Below are 15,348 nucleotides of genomic sequence, written 5' to 3'. Positions count from 1 at the left end.
CGTGACTGCAACGGTCGGTCGCAGGTTCGAATCCTGCCTCGGACATGGATGTGTGTGATGTCCTTAGGTTAGTTAGGTTTAGGTAGTTCTAAGTTCTAGGGGACTGATGACATCAGATCCATTTTTGGAAACTGGTAGTTGTTAAGACAAAGAAAGCGTCCGAAAAAACTTTCTCTGTAATCAAGAAATTGTGTCACGCGTATGATGGTCCGATTGAAGTTGTGGATGCGTTACACCATAACGCTCACTGTAAATGAATTCGAATTGCAAATAACGACAACTGTCAGCTGTAGAATGGAATGGCGACAATGAAAATTTGTGCTAGACCTGGATTCTAACCCAGATTTCTCGCACCTCGCGAGCGGTCGCCTTACCATTTGCCTACCTGTGCACATGTATGCGTGCCCAAAGGAACTCTGAATCAGGAACTTAGTATCGTAATTAGAATAACACAGGTAATGCAATATCGTATTCATACCGATACCGTGCAAGCGACTTTCAAGTACGGAAATAGACATAATGGATGTACGAGTACAGGCTATAGACGCAAGACTGACGACAAATGGAGGTTTGTACCCGGCCGTGAGTCCTGCTCGGATAGCCAAAGATAAGGTGACCGCCCGCAATAAGCGGTAAATATGGGTCCGAGTGGCGCTGCGGCACAAATTGTTCTTGTCGTCATTCTATTCTACAGCTGATGGTTGTCGTTATTCGCAACTGCGAATTCAATTAATTTATTTCATAGCGGCTGTAGTCGCCGCAGTTCCTGTTCCTTTGAACATGCATGCATGCCCACAGGAACTTGCATTTTAATCAGAATAACACAGTCACTGCAACATCGTGTAATACTTACTGGTTCGTGGATGCAAGGCCTAGAAAAGAGCTGGGACTGTGGAATATTGCTGGCTGAAAGAGATAAATAAAAGAGTCTAAGGCTCCAGGGAATTCACAGCTTGAGAGAATAAGTGTATGGCATGCTCGGGGTCCAAGCTGGTTGGAACATTATTTAATGTTTTCATACTTCCTTGTTGTGATCCTCCCTCTTATTTCTATTCTAGATTTCTAACAATGATCTTCGATGAGCATATTTAAGGAAATAACGCATAGAGTAAAATAGGTTGAGTATGGTGATAAATGTAGGTTCATTTACATGACAAGTGTACGTTGGTGCTAGGGAAAATTTAAGACGTAATAAAATATGTGAATTTAGATTGAGGACCGTGTATGTCTGTTCTTTGGGTAATATTTTTATTAAGTGAAGTGACAGTGAGTTTCAGTAGTCGATGAAGAGCTGTTTTTGGTCATGTATTTTTATTTTGAGGTTAGTTAAAAGTGAGAGAAAATGAAGTTGAGAGATTTCAGCCTTCAAGGGACTCACATTCTTTGTGAGGAAGCGTATGGTGTAATGATTTACAAGTCTCAATCTGGACATCGCTAGATTCTGACACTTTTTTTTCCACTTACCAGCGTTACCTGCTCACTAATGGCACGAGTTCCTCGTAGCGGTTAGCGCAACATAATGTGGATATACAGCCTTTTCACAGGAGGTCACATTGAAAGTATCTAACCAAAATTGTATCCTTTTATTCTGTGAAAGTATCAGTGACAAGATTGTTCTAAATTAATTATTCAGCAAACCTGCATCTGATTGCGTCTGTGAACTTGTTTCTTGCACTCCTCCATTTTGCCAGAAAGGCAACATGTATTTGACTCAGCAATCAAGTTTATGAGAATAATGCCATTTGTGCACTGGCATTAAGATGGTACTGGAAAATTAACTTTTGGCCCTGATGTTTACTTGTTTCTTTCATTGGTGGGTAACTTTAGTTTACAACTCATTTTCATATTCAGTACAAGCAAAGAATGTGGATTGTGATTCAGGCTGTTAGATTTAAACGCAATGCTGATCTCAATATATATATATATATATATATATATATATATATATATATATATTGTTAAAATTTTAAGTCATACACAAAACCCACTATTTCAAACATTTTCGTAGCACGAATCACTCTTAGAAAAAAAATTTACAAAACGCTTACAGCGTCAAACCTTGGACATACAAATTCTAACTCTGAACATTATCTAACAAAAACCAATTTGAAATGATTATATATCTTCTCTGATTTACATGCTAAAGTTTGGTCAGGGGCAGCGAACTACCTTAACGCTGTCACCACACGTCTGCTTCCTCCGCGCACCTAGCTGCGACTCCTCCCTTAAAGCTGTCTGCACACGTCTGCTTCCTGCGGGAACCTACCTGCGACTCTTCGCTTTCTTTTACTGTGCGCGCCCGGCTCTCTTAACCATCAAAGATCCTCCTGCTCAAAGATATTATACTCGTTACACCTCGCGGTTGGCAACTACCGACTCTTTTCTGGAGCTACCCTGATCAGACCTTAGCACATACCTTTCAACATCAATGGGACTGGACATTACACTTGATTTTCTATCAGATAATTCATCCGCATATGTAACTACGTTGTCATCGAATAGTCTGATGCTGCGAACGGATTAGCAATTTTAGTCATACACACATTTCAAGACAGTGGTCGCGTTGCACTTTCGAAACAATAATTCGTAGTCTATGAACCACTTTTTCCATCCCAGACAGGTGGAGAAACTGGTCCAGCGGCAGTGGTAACCTTTAAGTGTGCAACGTAGTCTTATTCACTAAGTATTCGTTAGCGGCATAACTGAAATACTAATCTCTCGTGGCAAGATCCTGAGATAGTTAACATCCTTCAGTACATATTAATGGCCTTGCAGAAAGTAAAGAACATCAAAATTTTGCACAGTACGATGTCCAGAGGCGAAGTAGGAATTTACAGTGAGTATCTGCGTTCTTTGTTTATATGGTTGCCTGTCGCAACATTTGCGCCTAGTCTGTACAACTAATTTGTAAAGGGTGGAGTAACTTGTGAGAAAACAATTCAGATCCTGTTCTGCCTGGCATCAGACGCTGGATATCATTGACGCTAACTCCCTGTATAGGTAAATTTACTCTCCTCCAGTTTTCAAGACAGAGGGACACGAACGAATGAAACCGCATGCGGCATTAACCAAACTTCGTATGCTAATAATCAGTCTGACTGAGTTTCCTACATTTGCGTAGATAAATGTTGGACTACTTTGGCGTGTAAGCCTGAGGAACACAATACACAGGGAGACGCCCAACAGTACCGCTAGAACAGGGGTTCCCAACAAAATTTTCTCGAGGACCGCCTCATCGAGCATGATTGGTACCTTGTCATATCACAGTATCAAGTACCTAGAAAAGCCAAATTAAGAGTTTTTTTATACGTTTTCTATTGTTGGTACTTAGAAAAACCAATGCCATATTCATTATTGAACAAATATTGAGCTTAAAACTTTTTCAATTTAGCCATCATTGTTATTGTTAAATTTTTGATTATTGCTCAAAATCTTTGTCTTTAAATCTGGGTGTTTAGTATAACAAACTCCTTAAAAAAATAAAAATTGACTATGAACCGAAAATGACAGGAAAAAATTAAAACTGAGTGATTGGCCTTTCAAGTGTACTACACTTGAGATTGCATTGCGTAGACATGTGTGAAAAATAAGAAAACACTAATTTCATAAGAGGTATTATTTATTTGAAAAATACAGTTACAACAGAGTACTCCATCAGTATACAGTTAGTTTTAATTTTCAGTTCTTTATGAGATGAATTCAATCAGACCTTTGTGTCCATTATTTCTGAAACATTAGGTTCCCAGCTTGAAACTTTCACTCTGAAATCCGACCGCATGTCGAGCCGATTACTACATTTGTTTTTCACGAAACGTATGGAAGAAAATGCTTGCTCACACCGATATGTGGTTGCAAATGGAAGGATCTTTTTCATTGCCTGATCTCCAAGTTTCTTGTAGCCCTTGCGTGCTGATGCCCAGAAGTCTGTAATTTTATCACCGATGAAAATCTTTATCATCGGACCATAGTTGGACAGATACACAAGCTTATCTTGCTCTTCTTCAGTGAAGCCTTGGATTTTGTCTATTTCTTCACATATGAAGGGATTTCGAATCCATCTGTTGTCAGGGTCAGGTTCAGGGAAATACTCTCTAAAAGTGGTGCCTAGGCTGCTCGGCTATATTGATCTTGATGTGGTCAGGCAAGCTCTCCTCTAATGACTCCAAGAATTGTTTTAAAGTAGAAAAGTTAGTTAGTCACTCGTTTTATATCCTTGACGCCCACATCTGACACTTTTTCACCATAGCACTAATCTTATGCTCAACTTTGAACAGGTCTAAATGTATTCCTTGAAAACTCAAGTTTAACACATTCAAGTGTTCAAACACATCAGCTAAGTACGCAACTGAGCAAAGCCAAGAGAAGTTAGTGAGAAAATCCGCGTACTTTGTGTCAAGAAGGAAGACACGAACCTCGTCTCTACGTTCAAAAAAATATTGACAAGATCCTACCTCGAGAAAGCCATCTTACTTCCGTATGAATAAGAAGTAGCTCACGCTCACTACCGATCTCTTTACACTCTAGGAAGACGCTAGACGCAGAAGTTCGCGTTCGCTAAAGCTCTGCTCATGCAGGAAGCGGCAAAAACAAAAAATCTGTTATCATACGATATATATTTAATATATATTTTTTATTCTAATAGCATCTTGCGGACCCCTCTGGCATAGCTCGCGGACTCCTGGGGGCCCGCGGACCACCTGTTAGGAACCACTGCTCTACAACTTGTTTGATGCAGACGACAAAGAGCTGACTCATACGAGCCTAAGCTAAATGATTTGTGGTAGCGGGAAGAAATCAGTTTTTCGTATGAACACATGCTACTGAAGTAAGCCAGACGCTGAAGAGACGAAACTAGATTTTTATGTTGCACCTATTGCGTTTACTTTTGCAGCTTGACAGACCAACACTCAGAGGGAGCTGCTTACACGTTGGCGCGGCGATGTGCAACACTTCAGAGGAGGGACACAAAGCTACAGACATCCTCCCCATGGATCAGTTGATGTTCCGAGGTACAGGAAATGAATTTTTTTTACCTTTATGGCTTTTTTGACTGACAATAATAGACGCCGAGTGTAAACACTTTTCATTCGTGGTCCAGCACTTTTGAAACATTTGATACAACGGAAATTGGAAATTTGTGGTAAGGGCTGTGGGACCAAACTGCTGAGGCCATCGGTCCCTAGGCTTACACAGTAATTAGACTAACGTAAACTAACTTACGCTAAGGACACACAGCCATGCCCAAGGGAAGACTCGAACCTCTGTCGGGAGAAGTCACACGAACCGTCACAAGACGCCCCCTAGACCGCACGGCTACCCAGCGCTGCGATTTGATAAAAGCTTGCTTAAATAATTTACAGTTGTTTACAAACTGAGGAAAGGAACCTGTGGCACTCAGCTCGCAAAACAACAACTGAGGGAATGAAATTCAGGTCACAGGTTGTGATATGCCGGTTAAGTCATAATAGCGAACAGGAGTCTCCTTGGCAGATTGGAAGAACGTTCTCTGCTTTATTTTTTATTTTTTTAATTTTTTTAGGCATCGTTCATCTGAATGGTTTGATGGTTCCTGCCACAAATCCCTCTCTTGTGCCAAGCTCTACATCTCACACTAGCACTGGCACCCAGCGTCCTCGCTTATTTGTTGGATGTACTCCAATTTCTGGCCCTCTACAGCTCCATTAGTTACCATCGACGCCATTTCTTTCTTCTTGCCAGTGTTTTACATATCTTCAATTCTTCGCCCATTCTGTGGAGAACTTCTTCGTTTCTTATTTTATCAATTCATCCAATTTTCAACATCCTTTTGTAACACCACCACATCTCATTCAAGTCCATTCTATTCTTTTCCGGGTTTCCTACAGTCCATGATTCATATGTACAGGACGTAATTGTTAACATTTGGAAATTTGCAATTATTCTTTCTCGAAAGTCATGTTCCCTTATTAGAATTTGTTCGAGTATAATTTTATTGTGTTACGTGTTACTAGTGTGTTAGTCTCTTCAAAAGCTATTGTGTTTCAAGTTATACAGCTGTTTAATTTATGTTCCGCTCACAGTGACCGTTTAATGTTCGTATATGAATGTCTTCCTACGTCAATTCACGAAATTTGTACTCATCTTCGTCTAGTAGCGTTTTTATTTTTTTACCTGCATAGACTGTCTACAGTTAATCATATTACTGTCCCAATTCCTACAGTTCCCTTATTTATTGTGATTGTTTGAATGGCGTAGAACATTGTATCTGTGTAACTCTGACAGTCTATTTCCGTGACCCTGTTGTAAGGCCCTAATTTTTAAGGGATGTGTAACTCGTTACCACATGAAAATGTTTAATATTAAGTTAGTGGAAACCCTATAAAATACCTTTTTCTAAGCTGCTAAATTACTTTCTGTCCATGAAATATCGTTCTCCCTGACCAGACGTAGACCATCATAGGTCAACAACGTCAACTGTTGATATGTTTTATGAAGGTGGTTTCTCATGGTCACCCATTAGTAGCACCCTAATACAAACTGAATAAAGCTCCTGGTCCTTTCGTTCTTACATATTCTGTCGTTCCTTACATAACGAAATCTAGTAGATATGACGTTAGGCGTGCTTCACATTCAATGAGAGGCAACAGTGGCATGTGCAGTCTATGAGACAGACAATCGACTGCATTTCACTTGTGTAGTTGCATATACGCTAAACAAGAAACAAAACAAAAAAGCAAGTCAAATTTAAAAGAACGCAAAATCCGTAAGGCTGCAAAGTTTTGCAAAAGTTCGAAAAATAGCGCGTACTTCAATGTGAGAGGCTTTTCATAATTTCCACAACGAAACTCTGTCTCGAAATCTGGCAGGAAACCCAGAGAGATTCTGGTCATTCATAAAGCACACCAGCTGCAAGACGCAATCAATACCATCACTGCGCGATAACAACGGCGAAGTCACTGACGACAGTGCCACTGAAGCAGAGTTATTAAACACGGTTTTTCGAAACACCAAAGAAGACGAAGTAAATATTTCTGAAATCCAGTCAAGAACAAGATGAGAAATATAGAAGTAGATATACTCGGTGTCGTAAAGCAGCTTAAATCACTTAATAGAAGCAAGGCTTCTGGTCCAGATTGTATACCAGTCAGCTTCCTCTCAGAGTATGCTGATAAAACCATATTTAGCAATTATATACAACCGCTCGCTCACAGAGAGATCCCTACCTAAAGTCTGGAAATTTGCTCAAGTCACACCACTACCAAAAAAGGGAAGTAGGAGTAATCTGTTGAATTACAGGCCCATATCACTAATGTCGATTTGCAGTTGGGTTTTAGAACATATACTGTATTCGAACATTATGAAGTACCTCGAAGAAAACGATTTATTGACACATAGTCAGCACGGATTCAGAAAATATCGTTCTTGTGAAACACAACTAGCTCTTTATACTCATTAAGTAATAGGTGCTATCGACAGGGGATGTCAAATTGATTCCACATTTTTAGATTTTCAGAAGGCTTTCGACACCGTTCCTCACAAGCGTCTTCTAACCAACCTGTGTGCCGACGGAGTAACGCCTCAGTTGTGCGACTGGATTCGGGATTTCCAGTCAGAAAGGTCACAGTTCGTAATAATAGACGGAAAGTCATAGAGTAGAACAGAAGTACCATCCAGCGTTCCTCAAGGAAGTGTTATAGGCCCTCTGTTGCTCCTGATCTATATTAACGGCATAGGAGACAATCTGAGTAGCCGTCTTAGATTGTTTGCAGATGATGCTGTCATCTACCGTCTTGTAAAGTCATCAGATGATCAAAATGACTTGCAAAATGATTTAGATTCTGTATGGTACGAAAAGTGACATTTGACTCTGAATAAAGGAAAGTGTGAAGTTATTCACACGAGTACTAAAAGAAACGAGCCAAATTGCGATTACGCGATAAGTCACACAAACCTGAAAGCTGTATATTTTAATTAAATACTTAGGGATTACAACTAAAAATACCCGAAAGTGGAACGATCACATAGATAATGTTGTGGGTAGAGCAAAACAAAACTGCGATTCATTGGCAGAACATTTAGAAGGTGCAACAGGTCTACTAAAGAGACTGCTTACACCACGCTTGTCCGCCCTATTCTGGAGTATTGTTGTGCAGAGTGGGATCCGTATCAGGTGGAACTGAGGGATGACATCAAAAAAGTACAAAGAAGGGAAGCTCGTTTTGTATTATCGCCACAGACATCATACGTGAATTGGAGTGGCAATTACGAAAAAAAAAGGCTTTTTTCGTTGCGACGGGATCTTCTCATGAAGTTTCAACCACTAGGATTTACCAACACTACCGCGTCCCCTGTACACTTTTCCATATAGTTCGGAGAAACGATGTCACCTGAACAAGTCGCTTTTGGTGCCACAGAACCGGTAGTGATACAGTAATAAATGACGAAATATACTGAAGCTATTGTTAATAACCCAGACAAATCCATTAATATTATTCGGTAAAAAGACAATATTCAAAGTTCTAAGGAAATGTGTTGGCACAATTACATATGATGAAGCAGAGGGGTACACAAGCACGATTCTGCTTGATTCTGCTGCAAGTCTGTAGGAGGGGTGGCCGGGAGGCAAACGGCCAACAGTTACGTACACTGTGGTGGAATATTAATAAAGTTAAAGTTAGTGCATTTGTCAATAGGAATTGCTATGAAGGAAGCTCATTAAGATTTTTTTTAAGGTCAACAAATGATGATAAGTAGGTATTTATTACAAAATGTATTCCATTTTACTCAAATTTTACCACTACAATGTTATTTAATAGGGATTCATATATATATATATATATATATATATATATATATATATATATATAAATTAGAAATTTACATATCAACTGCTGCACTGAGCAAAATGAAGAAGGAGGTGCAAGGTGCGGTGGTAAGCAGAGATGGGCATTATACGAATAGATTCATTTCTCTCTAGATCATTGAAGCAAATTTGTTCACGAATAAATTATTCGTAAGTTAAATAAAAAATTACACAGGAATGCCATCGCATTCAGCGCAAAGCCTATTACGTTATATGTATATTATTTGCTAATGTTGAAGCATTCTAGTGTGCACAGTTTCAAGCCGTGCAACAGAACGCACTATTACTGCTCTACGACAAGTGAAGAACTATTTGCGTTCAACAATGACACAGCAGAGGCTCAATTACATGGCAGTTTGCAATGTGCACACGTTGTTGTTGGAACAAAGAGGTTTAAGAACTGTTGCCAGAATATTCATATCCAGATTTGACAACAGAAGTGTATCTCGATCACCGTAGAATGAAGTTAGTAAGATTTTTGTAGCTTGTGCTCTTCACACCATATTAAATTATCGTTTCTGACTTTTTAGCTACTTACGTTCTTACTGCTAGATTTCGTAGTTTTCGATTCGTATTTTTAAATGTATTTTTAATGTTTGAATTACAAACTAGATATTATTATACACACGTCAAAAAACGTTTTGCATCACTTCGGTTCCGAGAGTTCTGGAAACTTTACAGAAAATTATAATAGAGACCAACATAAACATCATTTCCCCCCTTTTTATTGCTCATGAAAACAACACATTGCGTGTTGTACCACCATACAGCGAGACCTTCAGAGGTTTTCACTGTTGTGGTCTTCAGTCCTGAGACTGGTTTGATGCAGCTCTCCATGCCACTCTATCCTGTGCAAGCTTTTTCATCTCTCAGTACCTACTGCAGCCTACATGCTTCTGAATCTGCTTAGTGTACTCATCTCTTGGTCTCCCTCTACGATTTTTACCCTCCACCCTGCCCTCCAGTACTAAATTGGTGATCCCTTGATGCCTCAGAGCATGTCCTACCAACCGATCCCTTCTTCCAGTCAAGTTGTGCCACAAACTCCTCTTCTCCCCAACTCTATTCAATACCTCCTCATTAGTTATGTGATCTACCCATATAATCTTCAGCATTCATCTGTAGCACCACATTTCGAAAGCTTCTATTCTCTTCTTGTCCAAACTATTTATTGTCCATGTTTCACTTCCATACATGGCTACACTCCATACAAATACTTTCAGAAACGACTTCCTGACACTTAAATCAATACTCGTTGTTAACAAATTTCTCTTCTTCAGAAATGCTTTCCTGGTCATTGCCAGTCTACATTTTATATCCTCTCTACTTCGACCACCATCAGTTACTTTGCTCCCCAAATAGCAAAACTTCTTTACTACTTTGTCTCATTTCCTAATCTGATTCCCTCAGCATCACCCGACTAAATTCGACTACATTCCATTATCCTCGTTTTGCTTTTGTTGATGTTCATCTTATACCCTCCTTTCAAGACACTGTCCTTCATAGGTGGTGGTACAGATTGATGCACACACCAGTACCTCTAATACCCAGTAGCACGTCCTCCTGCGTTGATGCATGCCTGTATTCGTCGTGGCGTACTATCCACAAGCTCATCAAGGCACTGTTGGCCCAGATTGTCGCAGGCCTCCACGGCGATTCGGTGTAGATCCCTCAGAGTGGTTGGTGTGTCACGTCGTCCATAAACAGCCCTTTTCAATCTATCCCAGGTAGGTTCGATGGGCTTCATGTCATGAGAATATGCCGGCCACTCTAGTCGAGAGATGTCGTTATTCTGAAGGAAGTCATTCACAAGATGTGCACGATGATGGAGCGAATTGTCGTCCATGAAGACGAATGCCTTGCGAATAGGCTGCTTTTATAGTTCCACTATAGGTCGGAGGATGGCATTCACGTATCGTACAACCGTTATGGCGCCTTCCGTGACCACGTCGGCCCCACATAATGCCACCCCAATACATCAGGGATCCCCCACGTTGCTGCACTCGCTGGACAGCGACACTCATCGGTGAAGAGAACGTAATGCCAGTCCTCAGCGATCCACTCGGCACATTGCTGGGCCCATCTGTACCGCGCTGCATAGTGTCGTGGTTGCGAAAATGGACGTCGCCGTGGACGTCGGGAGTGAAGTTGCGCATCGTGCAGCCTATTGCGCACATTTTGAGTCGTCCTGTGGCTGCACGAAAAACATTATTCATCGTGGTGACGTTGCTGTCAGGGTTCCTCCGAGCCATAATCCATAGGTAGCGGTCATCCACTGCAGTAGTAGCCCTTGGGAGGTCTAAGCGAGGCATGTCATCGACTGTTCGTGTCTCTCTGTATCTCCCCCACGTTCGAACAACATCGCTTTGGTTCACTCCGAGAAGCCTGGACACTTACGTTGTTGGGAGCCCTTCCTGTCACACAGTAACAATTCGGACGCGATTGAACCGCATTATTGACCGCCTAGGCATCAATGAACAATAGACAACTTTACATCTTGGGCGGATTCAGTGATATCTTTTAACAGTCAAAGGGACTCTGTCTGTGATACGAGGGTGAGTCAAATGAAAAGCTTAAATTTGTGATAACAAATCGAAATTTTGCGCCGTTATCCTGTAAGTTGGTAAGCGTGCTACAAACAGCGTGCAGAATGGCCTGTAGGTGGCAGCATAGTGCAGATGCACACATACCGTCGCAGTATCAGTATAAAGATAGCCGCCCCACTGGCGACTTACACCAGGGAAGAACAGCGTTCCGTTATTCGGTTTTTGCGTTTTGAAGGTGTGAAACCTATTTGAAATTCATCGACGAATGAAGGTTCAATTGGCACGCTTTAGGAGTTTTAAGTGCCACTGAAATATATAGGCCAAGATATCCAGAATAATGCAAAATGTGGAGTAGGTAACCATTTTTTCAACCTTTTTCAGTGGGATGTCCTGTTCAGAATCCCTTGTGATCTCTACCGTGTCTATTCAGGCCAGCCACCGCCCCCCCCCCCCCCGCCTCCACCCCCAATAACTTATTGATGGTGACACCAATGCTCACAGTGATACATCGAGGTTTCGTGGAGTATAGCTTCAGTGGAACCCTTTAATATCTCACCTAAGTGTGGTAAATAATCAAGACTGCAATACTCTAAAGCCCCAGGATTATAGCTTACTTGCTACATAAAATGCTTCGTAATTCTGTATACGTTCTGAATATTCCTCCCATCGCATCCCTTAGAAGCTGACATACGAGATGGTGAGGTTCGAATTTATATAGGACCAACATTCAGTTAGCCGAGTCATTTCAGACACGTGTCTACTTCCAAGAGATGCAGCTAGACATCTGAATTTACTCTTTATTTGTTACGATGAGAAGAAGCTGATGAACAATTTCTGGCATTTATATTCCCCCGCCCGAAAGCTTCCCGTGTTATCCTCATCGGCTCAGTAACGCCTCAGCGCGGACGGACGGACAGAATGGAGCGGCCATTGTCGAGTCCCCCAAAATTCGTTCGGGTACTGCACAAAAGGCGATAGGCAGCGACGCGCGCAAGGATCGCACGAGTGACAGATATTTTCACAAAACGCCCTCGGGCTGGAGCCGGAAGAGCTGCGGAGCGGAAGTGACGTGGCGTTCCGGCCTGCCACAATGAGGCACTCGGTGCTCGCCAATCAGAGAGCGGCCGGCGGCCGGCGCGCGCTATTGTTCGAGCCGATAGGCCGTCCGGCAAAAACAAGCGACGGCCGAGGCTGCGCGCTGCTGATGCCGGAAAATCGTCTGCACCAGTATGTACAGGCAAAGCTAACGGGTCCAACAAAAATTAAAAAAAAGGGGAAAAAAGATCGACGTGGCACCAGCGAAATCATTCACAACTTGCTGTGTTAGGTAATGTTCCTCAGCATAACTCAGCCGTGATGCGCTTTTAGACATTATACGGGGTTTAGACATCCTCTTTTGTATGGAATTCACATAGAAATTCAACAATTTTAAAATTTACTCTATTTGGTTAATACGGGAGACAATTTTTGATGCTCCGTCGGCGTACCGTAAGGGTAAAGCCGTTTCCCACAAATTAAGTCCAAATACTCCAGATACATCTTAGTATGGTATCTGTAAGACTGGCACTGTTTATCACGAATATGCAAAACAACATGAATTACTATCGATTATAATAGGGAGAAATAGGAATCATACTTGCGCTGCTCTTCCTGATCTGATGTGCATTCAGTACTGTGCAATCTATTTGAACCATCCGATCAGGCTGACAAGATTTCTGTTAGTTTGCAACCATAAAACAATATCTCTGCTACCTACGTCTTTCAAATCTTAAAGGTGGAAGCGGTGAAATATAAGGAGCAAAAGGCTCTTTACAATTAGTACAGAAACCAGATGGCAATTACAGGAGTAGGGGGGTCGATAGGGAAGCAGAGTAGATAAGCTTTGTTGCTTTGCGAAGCAAAATAACTGAAGTTGGTCGCATTAGGGAGGATGTAAAATACAGACTGGCAATGGCAAGAAAACTTTCTGAAGAAGAGAAATTTCTTAGCATCGAACATAGATGTAAGAGTCAGGAACACCTTTCTGAAAGTTTTTGTAGGGAGTGTAGCCATGTATGGAAGTGAACATGAACAATGGTTTAGGCAAGAAGAGAATAAAAGCCTTTGACATCTGGTGCTACATAAAATTGCTCAAGATTAGGTATATAGATCACGTAGCTAATGAGGAGGTACTGAAGAGAATTGGGGACAAGAAAAATTCGTGGCTCAAGGTGACTAGGTGGGATCGATTGGTAGGACACATTCTGAGGCATCAAGGGATCACCAGTTTAGTACCGTAGGGAAGCATGGAGCGGGGGGGGGGGGGGGGGGGGTAAAAACCCTAGGGAGGCCAAGAGATGAGTACAGTAAGCAGATTCAGAAGGAAGTAGGTTGCAGTAGTTCCTCAGAGATGAAGAGGTTTGCCCGGGATAGAGTAGCGTGGAGAGCTGCTTTCGTGCTTACTGTGTGAGCCTGTAACGAAACGCGCTGCTCGTCCTTGAATCTTCGCCATTTTCTCCGCCAGTCCTCTTTGGTCCGGCTCCCATCACATACTGACGAGTAACAATCAGGTATGACGAGTGGTTTTAGAGCTACTTCTGTTTTTGGTGGAATGATATGCTGTATCATGTGTGCTATAATCTCTTCAACCCAACCGAAAAACTCGCCCGTAATCATTAGATCACAGTTCGAAGCCAACTAAACTACCATTATCACTTCCTGTGTAAGAACCATCGCGAATCAAAACAAAAGCATTGTTTTCCGCTATTAAGGATGGCACGTAGCGAAAAAGTGACTTGCGAGTAGCTCTCGACATGGTCAGCTTCTCTGAACTATTTACTCTGTGCCTTTGTCTCTCTCTCTCTCTCTTTCTCTCCCTCTCTCTCTCTCTATGCGTCTAGAAGCATTCTCCAGATCACCTCCACTTGCTTCCCCTAGTTTACTCAAGGTTTTCCTTTCGCTTAGGCAAAGATCTACAAAACTGTGACAAAATATACATATTAATGCAGAATATACATAGAATCAAAAGTAACAGAATCCAGCAAAGCAAATGTATTCTACGAGGGAATTTCAAAAAGGATGTTACAGATTATTATGGCTTGCTACGAAACTTTTAATGAATGTTGCGTTACACGTCAATGTAGCAAAGATACAAGACACTATTTTTCAACATAGTCTCTATAAATAAAGGTCGAAACGCTTTACCAATCATTCAATTACTCGGCTATAGACGTCTAATCTTTGGTGACAGAGAAATTCGACAATCGCAGTTTGAACGTCCTCAAATTTTCTTTCGGCTTGCTGGGAAGATAGAAATGGCATGATGCTACATCTGTATCTCTCGTTCACTTCACCCCTTGTGTGGACCCTTGGTCAAATTATTGACTATTATTGTTGATTACGGCTGGACGCAAGACTGGATTTAGTTCATATACCGCCAGGATTTCACGTTGAATCGTTGGGTAATTTAAGCACTGTCGTGGCACATGTACTTTAATTTTGGAGTGCGTTTCTAGTTGTTGCACCATTTCAGTCGCACAATGTGATGCGTCTTTCATCTTTTTCGCAGCAAAACTGTCTCTGCAGGAGATCGAGAACATGCACTCTTTTATGATGATGCATCACTCTTGTTACGCTCTAGTGGAGACGACATGCGTAACAATCAGGTATGTCCACCTAAGCCTGTCTTTTACTTAGGACTACAATTGTCCTACATGACACACCTATAGTCATTCTGACCCATCACAAATTCTGCAAAACGATATCTTTAGTTATCATGGCTTTTCGGTTCGTTCAAGATGTATGAGTTCTTTTTTAAAACTTGGTGCATAGATCAGTCCCTTTTTACCTACTTAAGCTATTGATAAGAACCACTTATTAAATGTTATTGTTATACTAGTAACATGTGAATTGAAAGCTTTGCGGCATAAATTCCGCCCGTGAAAGCCTTAGTGGTGAAGCAGTTTTCGAACGACCATTCCT

The sequence above is a fragment of the Schistocerca americana genome, chromosome 4 (genome assembly GCF_021461395.2).
Source record: "Schistocerca americana isolate TAMUIC-IGC-003095 chromosome 4, iqSchAmer2.1, whole genome shotgun sequence".
NCBI lineage: Eukaryota > Metazoa > Arthropoda > Insecta > Orthoptera > Acrididae > Schistocerca > Schistocerca americana.
Note: the sequence above shows the minus strand (reverse complement) of the source record.